The sequence below is a fragment of the Dromiciops gliroides genome, chromosome 5 (genome assembly GCF_019393635.1).
Source record: "Dromiciops gliroides isolate mDroGli1 chromosome 5, mDroGli1.pri, whole genome shotgun sequence".
Classification (NCBI taxonomy): Eukaryota; Metazoa; Chordata; class Mammalia; order Microbiotheria; family Microbiotheriidae; genus Dromiciops; species Dromiciops gliroides.
In genome coordinates this window covers 87634587-87644075 of record NC_057865.1, presented here as the reverse complement: position 1 = coordinate 87644075, position 9489 = coordinate 87634587, and positions in this window count along the sequence as shown.

Here is a 9489-nt window from a genome sequence, read left to right as displayed (position 1 = left end):
CAAAGGAATAAGCTCTAAGGTGGGAGAAGTGTACAAATTTAGGCTTTGTAAATTTGCTGAAGTGTCTGGTGGCGCCATAACCTTGGTGTCACCGAAGATAATTTGATGCTCCTTTTGCCACACAGGTTTCTATTGGCTTGGGAGACTAAACAGGAAGCTGTAAACTGTCTACATAATAGTGGACATGTACATTCAAAGAACTTGAACCTCCCTGACGCCCAGGGTTCAGATATTTATTCGATTTCCACTGTCAAGGCCTTAGGGTGGCTTTCCTTTCAAATAAAACTCTAAAAGCATCCCAAATTATCACCCAAGGATTATGTGAATGAGGCATGCCCTGACCTGAAAAAAAAATCAGTTTGTTAGAAGGAACAGTTCTGGAAAGGAGAGAATCATTTGAAAGTTTGCAATTTTTTTATAAAGAGAAAAATATATATATATATTACATAGGACAGCCGATTATTTGATTCCTAATTTTCTTCTATTTTTACACAGTCTAAAATGAAATGCCCCATTTTGTTTTGGGAAAGCTCTCATTCCAGCAGAAGGTATTGTTTGGGTTTAGCTCAGTTGTTTCCATTTGTCTGCTCTCTGCAGGTGCTTTATCACAGATGGTCTGCAGTTCCTGTAGTGATTATTTCCAAGGGAAATAGCCACATATCTTGTGAAACAGATGAAATGATAACTTGTCAACCAAATGCCTCTGATACATTAAAAAGATGTGTATAAGTTTTTCGGTCAGGAAATACCTTAACCTGGATGCAATCCAAAAATGCTAGATAATACAATGGGTTACTACCATATATAACAAAATGACAGTACATTCATATGTGCAAAAATAGGTAAGAGCTGATAATGTAAAAATTATTTTATCTCAGTGATATTTAAATTTGACCTACCCAACCGGTGTGCATCTGACAGAGACAACCTATAGAATGCTCCCCACTAAGCTCTGAAGCAATATTTTTTTTAATGAGATTTAGAGGTGAAACATTTCCTAAATGTTTCTGGTCTGCAAACAAATAATTGGATTATACCATGCCATTAATAATAGAATAACTTGCCAAATATTTCCTCTTGCACGTTTCTTTTTATTCACATAAAAGCAGTTGAATAAACAAGTGCAAAGGAGCAGTTAACAAGGCCATTTTATATTTGTATATAAGGTAGGTGATTTTTCAACTTGACCTATGCCAAGGAACCTACTTTATCTACTTTTTTTGTTTAATATATTTACAATGTTCACTGGCATTGGCTCTAATCAGAAGCCATCGAGTACAATTCCTGACATTTGATCTGTCCTGCACCTGGAATTTCAGACTTAAAGATAAAACTGCTGATTTAAAGGGACTTGGTTCACTAGGGAAGTGAACCAATTTAAACTTAATTTTGCCTTTTTTAATTTGAGTGCTCAAATAGCCTCTCCCTAAAAGGATAATTTTCTAAGAAGTTTCATTTTATCATAGATTTAGATCATCTTTTTGTAATGCGGTAGCTATTTAGCATATAAGGGCCTAGCTTAGGATATTCTCTGAGCAGAGATTATTAATGTAGTAAAATGTTAATAGAAAAAATGTTATTAAATGCAGCCTTACCTGCTATTGAATACATTATCCTGTGAATTATGAAGCAGACTCTATTCGCTAATCTGCCATCTTGCTTGGGGGGGAAGAGAGGGAGGTTGTAAGTGTTAATTTAACCACAGGAGAAATGCTGTGTAGATCCCTGAATACAATAGAAATGGATGATTTCTGTGACCCCTTCCGGTTCCAAGGCAGAGCATAATGCTTGCAACATTTGCAAAGTGTGGTTTTTGTCCTAATACCCAAATAGGATATTTTGTTCATTAAAAGAACTTTATATACAAATTCAATTATATCAGGCTTTTTAAAAGTCCTTTCATCTCCCCTCCAGTTTTTTTTTTTTAACCAAGGAGCAATTCGTTGGGCAGTATTTTGTGGGGGGTATTTTGCAGTTTAGAATTGTAACAAAGTGTTCAAAGACAAAACATTAGCATAATTTGCTTGGTTCCTCTGGGCTCCATCATAATGAAGTGGCCTGATAAGACATTACACTTGGATTTTTTTTTTGGGGGGGGATAGGCAATTGGGGTTAAGTGACTTGCCTAGGGTCACATAGCTAGTACCTTTTAAGTGTCTGAGACCTGATTTGAACTCAGGTCCTCCCGACTCCAGGGTTGATGCTCTATCCACTGCTCCACATAGCTGCCCCCATTGTTTTGTTGTTTTTAACTAGTTCTCCACAGATTATGACTAGTTTCTAAGAAGGGGCTGACCTGCTTAGGCCTGACAGTTTCTGAAGTAAATTAAATCCCAAATCCTACCCCTACCTGTCTTCCTATCCCTAGACAAACCATCTAAGTACCAGATATAAGGGGAGATAGTGTGAGAGCTGAAGTTACAGTTCAGAGCTGTGAATCCCCAGGTTATTTAGCTCACAAATCATCCTGCACCTCAGTAGATCGTAAAAGCCTTATTCATTGCTGCTGTTCAGTTGTTTTTCAGTGTCCCACTCTGTGAGGCCATTTGGGGTTTTCTTGGCAAAGATAATGGAGTGGTTTACCATTTCCTTCTCCATTCCTTCTCCAGCTCATTTTACAGACGAGGAAACTGAGGCAAACAGGGTTGAGGAACTTGCCCAAGGTCAACCAGATAGTAAGTGTCTGAGGGTCTGAGGTCAGATTTGAACTTGGGTCTTTCTAACTCCAGGCCTTGCCCTCTATTTCCTGTAATCCATTTATTTAGATGGTGCTATTTACATTCATTTAGATGATGCCTTACTCCTGTTAACACCAAAACTTTTTTTTTTTTTAGGCAGGGCAATGAGGGTTAAGTGACTTGCCCAAGGTCACACAGCTAGTAAGTGTCAAGTGTCTGAGGTCATATTTGAACTCAGGTCCTCCTGAATCCAGGGCCAGTGCTTTATCCACTGTGCGACCTAGCTGCCCCTCAAAACTTAATTTTTTTAAAAATCATTTTGGTGGAATTTTTGCTAAAATGTATTGCATGTTGTTTTACTTTCTAAAGCAGAGGCACATATGTATTACACAGCTAGCATATATTGTTATATAGATAGATTAGATATAGATACAGATATATAAATTCAGGGTTATCAGGAAGTCTATCCATTATTGGGCTCCTCAAACATGATGGTGCTTTTGAAAAGCTACTGAGGTGTATAAACCTATTTAATAGTGAAAGAAAACACAGAAAAACTATTAAAAGCAGGAACAAAACCCAAAAATATGTAGCAGGAGGGGTATTTGCCATTTCTTCCTTCTATCCTTGTGCTTGTCTTTACTATTCCAGTTCCTTTCTTTTTATTGTCAGCTTCTAATCTGCTGAGAACTGAGAAATCAGATAAGCAAACTTATTTCATTTGTGCCAAATATGAGTAAACAAGCCAAAACTAGGGCCCCAGAGAACTTCCTGTTGTTTAAATACAGGTTCTTTCCTGTGTCCTAAATAGTTAGAGTTGCTGAGATAAGTAAGGTGTGCTGTATCTTGAGTTGTTTTTCCACTAATGAAGCTTTGTTTTCACTGAGCCATCCATATCCTGGTGTGTAACTCCACTTGTGACCATAGTTTCCTTCACTATCTAGATAAAGCCAGATGAGATCAAGGGCCCAGTATCTAGTCACTGGTCATTGAACAGACTGAAATTAATAGGTTTGTTGAAGGAATGAACTCCCTGATTCTAGCACCATTGGCCCTGGCTGCTAACCAAATTAACATACCCCAGACTTTAAAGCATTATCATTAGGCCTCTGACTTTTGTGAAGCTTTTTCCAACTGATGCCAAAGTAACCATCAATTGTCTGTGAAAGTCACAAAACTAGTAAAAGCTCTTCTAATTTTCCATCTGATAGGCTCATAGTCTAGTTCTATTTTTTTTTCATTTTTTGGATCATAAATGTAGAACTAAAAGGTACCTTGAGGCCAACTATATTGAACCCCACATTTTACAGATGAGAAAACTGAGGCTACAGGAGAAGAAGTGACTTATCCAAGGTTACAGCAGAATTTGAATTCAAGGCATCACCTTCCAGAACCAATGCTGTTTACATAGTACTATGCTGCCTCCAATATGTTTAATGACCATAAAATTTTACAAATTACACATTCAGCCTTCTCCCTCCCCTCCCCACTCCACACCCCAATTTGGTATCAGTCATAGACATTGCAAAGACCCAATTTGGGCAAAAGCAGCTTGAATGGGGCAGTTAGGTGGTATAGTGCTTGGAGCACAGGGCTTGGAGTCAGGAAGACTTATCTTTCTGAGTTCAAATCCAGCCTCAAACACTTACTAGTTGTGTCACTCTGGGCAAGTCACTTAATCCTGTTTGCCTCAGTTCCTCATCTATAAAATGAGCTGGAAAAGGAAAAAGCAAACCACTTCAGTATCTCTGCCAAGAAAACCCCAAATGGAGTCACAAAGAATCAGACACAACTGAAACAACTAAATGACAACAAGCTTGAACACATGACTACAAGAAAAATTGAGGAGTTTAAGCACAGGTGGAAGAAATGGGAATCTTCCTATTAACAAACTGCTGATGAGTTTCTAATGACTTACTTCCTAACTCCCAGCTCTTGCAGACTTGGGTGAGATATGCACATCTGTGTTTCAGATATGCTGTATTTAATATCTTGAAAAGCCTTGTTAATGCATGGGATCAGTCATCATTGCTCACATTCTCCCTGCTCCCATCAGGCTTGCCCTGACTCTGACATTGGCATCCATAAGTTAGCCGGGGAAACTTATCTGCATCTGAAGAAAGGTCAGAGTACCAAGGAAGCATTTGAAAGATCATGCTGAAAGTCTCAACTCTCCGAGTGTCAGGAGCATCTCCACTCGAATGTTCAGTACTGGGGCTGCAGACACACAGCTTGGTTAAATAATTTGGTGTCTGAAGGAGCCAAAGGCTGGTTCAAGATATTTCTCATAAATAAAATCAGTGCATCTTCTAAGATTCGTTTTTTGTTTTTTCTTTATATCCTCAGTACTCAGCACAGTGCTCAGAACATAAGTAAGTGTGTAATAAAATGTTAGTTGACTGATTGCTCAATGTAACTGACTAGAGAGAGAATCAGTGGATAATGGAACCAGGAGGATTTTAGACGAAGGGGCTATTTCACCAAATGGATAACGTGAAGATGAATCACTTCAATGGGTAATGATAAAGTAGAATTGAATGAAATAGGCAATATAATAATTGAGCAAGTCATTTCTCATCTGTAATAATGAGGAGCAGGGAATTAGGCAATTTCCAAGGTTTCTTCAAGCTCAGTTATTGTATAACTTCAAGTTCTCCTGGAGTTCACCCCTGTTAATGAACTTCAAAAAAAATTTTTTTAAAGGAATAACTATTACATAGTAATAAGTCTTGACCTCTAAGTATCACCCTATTTTCAAACTTTAGTATCTGACACATTCGTTGTTTGTCCTTCCTTCTCAAAAAAGACCAATGACATCACAAGGGTGGTGTCTTGACTTGCAGGTGAATTGGATTTGAGTGAGGCAGATGTGTGCAAAGTCATCAGCCTCCATCTCTTCTCCAGAGTCATCAGAGACCAGTGGCAAGAGGACTGAGTGGAGACAATTACTAGGAGGACTGTATGGAGGAAATCTACAGGGCATCAGGTAATTCATTTTAGTGAGATTCTTGACTATCCATGAAGTAGAAAGGAAGATAAGCTATGAATTATTCAGAAACATAAATTCTATTCCCAGGCCTATAATGGAGATCAGTGCCTACTTTACAACTTATAGTCTTACAAAGTGGCCTGGGGTCACTGAGAAATGACATGCCCAGGGTCATATAATCAGTATGGGTTGGAGCAGGGCTTCTTAAACTTTTTCAATGCATGACCCCTTTTTGCCTGTGAAATTTTTATTCAACTCTGGGTATGTAGGTATATAAAACAGGTATACATAACCTTTTACTGCTGCCAAATTTTTCGAAACCCCCCCACATTCAGTTACCTGCAGGTTAAGAAGCTTTGAGTTAGAGGTAGGACCTGAGTTCCAGTCTTACTACTTCTTTAGCAGTAAGTCATAGTGACTATTTTTTTTTTTTGGTGAGGCAATTGGGGTTAAGTGACTTGCCCAGGGTCACACAGCTAGTAAGTGTTAAGTGTCTGAGGCCAGATTTGAACTCAGGTACTCCTGACTCCAGGGCCAGTGCTCTATTCACTGCGCCACCTAGCTGCCCTGTCTCACATAGTGAGTCTTACTGGCACTGATAGATGCAATTTCCTTACCAGAAGTTCCCTATACCAATGAAATTATGGGGCCAATCCAAACAACAACAACAAACTAACAAATAAACAAAACAAAACCAAACAAAACAAAACCACCCCCTGAGACATGGTATGACCTCAGGCACATCTTCCTCTCTTTTCCTCTTTAAAAAAAAAAAAATCTAGGGGCAGCTAGGTGGCACAGTGGATAGAGCACCAGCCCTAGAGTCAAGAGGACCTGAGTTCAAATCCAGCCTCAGACACTTAACACTTACTAGCTGTGTGACCCTGGGGAAGTCACTTAATCCCAATTGCCTCACCAAAAACAAAAAAACAAAACAAACAAAAATCTAAAAACCCAGAATGCTTTCACTGGTAAATCTGTCATAAAGTACAACTCTAAACTTACTCTGACATAAAGACAAGCAGAAGTAGAGGGTCATGGGCTCCTAAATTTAGAGCCAAAAAGGACTTCAAGAGCCACTTAGCGCAACCCTTCCATTTTACAGATAAAGAATGGGTAGACTGAGGCAACAGAGCTAATTATGTCACCACATTTCAAATTCCAAAGAGTTGTTTGGATATTAGCCTGTACTTAGAGCTAGAAGGGACCTTAGAAGTCACCTAATCCAACCTCATCAGTTGAAAAATGAGAAAACCGAGGCTGAAGGTGAAGTGACTTTCTTAAAGTTACACAGGTAGTAAGTGTAAGAGCCGGGATTCAGACCCATTTCCTCTAGCTTCAGATCTAGCATTTTTCCTACTTCACTGGGCTTTAATATCATTTTCCTTTTGTCCTTGAGTTTTGAATAGAATTTTATTAAGACAAGGGGTTTTCTATTCCAAACTGCTTTGCCTTCTCAATGAGGGGAGGCAGAGGGGAAGGGTGAGGGAAAGAATTTGAACCTCAACATTTTATTTATTTATTTATTCATTCATTCATTCATTCATTCATTCATTCATTTAGTTAGTTATTTTTGGGCCTCGACATTTTAAAAAGAATGTTAAAAAATCATTTTCACATGTAACTGGAGAATATATATATATATTTTAAAGATGAGATTTTTAAATGGTTAAAATTAGATGATAGGCAACTAGGTATAGTGAATAGAAAGTTGGCCTCGAAGCAGGGAAAACCGGAAACCGTGGGTTCAAGTGCCACTTAACCTCCCAGTGCTCTCTGTAGCTGTTCAGTCATTTTCAGTTGTTCCTAACTCTCCATGACCCCATTTGGGGTTTTCTTGGCAGAGGTACTGGAGTGATTTGCCATTTCCTTCTCCAGCTCATTTTACAGATGAGGAAACTGAGGCAAACAGGGCTAGGTGACTTGCCCATGGTGACACAGCTAGTAAGTGTCTGAGGCCAGATTTGACTCCAAGTCTGGCACTCTATCCACTGAACCACAGAGCTTCCCATGTGTCTCTCTGTCTCTCTCTTCTCTGTGTCTTTCTGTCTCTCTCTAAACTGTACAGGAAGAGACATTTTCGATCTAGAAGTTCCCTATATCCCTGGAACCACAAATCTAATCTCTAATCTAAAATTCCATATGGTGGCTTCTGTTTAAGAAAACAACATGATATACCTTTAGAGCTCTATGGAAACCTCATTTTTCTGGAAAAGTTCCTTCTCCGGCCAGGGTCTGATAGCTACATGGGGCTTGGTGTTTTCCGGGAAAATGGAGGTGGGGTGGGGTGGGAGAAACAAGGGTCTGGTTCCAACCGGAATCTGTGAATTTAAGCAGCTGCCTCGGGAAGCCAAATCTTTATTAAAAGACTTGTCTTGGTAAACAAGGAAAAGTTCGAAAGTATTAGTGTAGAGTTAATTGGTTTAGATTAAAATCAGCACTACTTGGCTAGAATTTCCACTGCTAGTTTCAAATGCTCTGGTGCAGGGGGAGGATCCAGTTAATTGCTTCTCTGAAACTAGCCCGTAGGGCATCTGATTCAAGCAAACAGGCCTTCAACTTGCCTTTTTGACATTTTGCTAGTGAAAGAGAAAAGGTGAAATGTTCAGGTGTTGGGGGACCCTGATACCAGAGGGCCCTGCTGGTCCTCTTCTCCTGATCCTTCTGGCTCTACACCCCAAAACTGATGGAATCCAAAGGTGATCTTTGTCATTTGGCATCCAGAATACTTAGATTTGCTAGATTCTGCTTTGCATTTCAATCCAGATGACAACCTAGGCTCAAGGGGATCTGACCCAAGGGATGCGTCCTGGAGGGGCCAAGAAAGGAAGATTTGGCAGGAGGCATAGGCAAGCTAGGCAGCCGCCTTAGGGCACAGCACTCTACGGAGCACAACGCCTTTAAAGATGACTTTGGATACAGACTCATCCTTTTCATACCAGAGAATTTCATTCACTAAGGTATAGAGATGTGACATAGTTGTTCGCATGTTGTTTCCCCATTAGGTTGGGATCCCTCCGAGAGCAAAGACTGTTTCTTTGCTTCTCTGTATCCTCTTAGCACAGTGCCTGGAACGCAGTAGGACTCATATATCCTAAGGGCTAGTTTCAAAGGGGATGAAGGGGATTCACCTTTTATAAGAATAACATTTGTAGGGGCACCTAGGTGGCGCAGTGGGTAAAGCACTGGCCCTGGATTCAGGAGGACCTGAGTTCAAATCTGGCCTCAGACATTTGACACTAGTTGTGTGCCCCTGGACAAGTCACTTGACCCTCATTGCCCCACAAAAACAAACAAAAAAACCCATTCATATAGCACTTTGCAAAGATTAGCTCATTTGATCCTCACAACAACCCTGAGAGGTGGGTGCTATTTGTATATTTCTTTTATAGAGGAAGAAAGAGAAGCAGACAGAGGCCAAGGGACTTGCCCACAAGTCATCTAGCTAGGAAGAATCTGAGAGGTAAAATTTGAACTCGGGTCTTCCTGACTCCAGGTCCAGCACTCTATCCCATGTGCTAGGGAGCTGGCTCTAGGTAAAGGCATTATGGTCCTTTTTGAGTAAGCATTAGACCTATGTCCTCCGAGGCTCTTTCTAATGCTAATATTCCCTGAGTCACTGGGCTCTGCTCAGAGTTACTCCAGATGTTTCCTGGAGATAATAGACGGGAGACAAAAACCACAGATCACCCAGACTTATTGCTCCACTATTAGTGAAACGAAGTGGGTATAAAAGAACGTTTATGGAATAGAACCTATAAAGCTGCTGAAAGCTCCCTTGGCGGGTGCCTTGTGAAAGAGCCTCGGGCTTTCCAAGGCCCT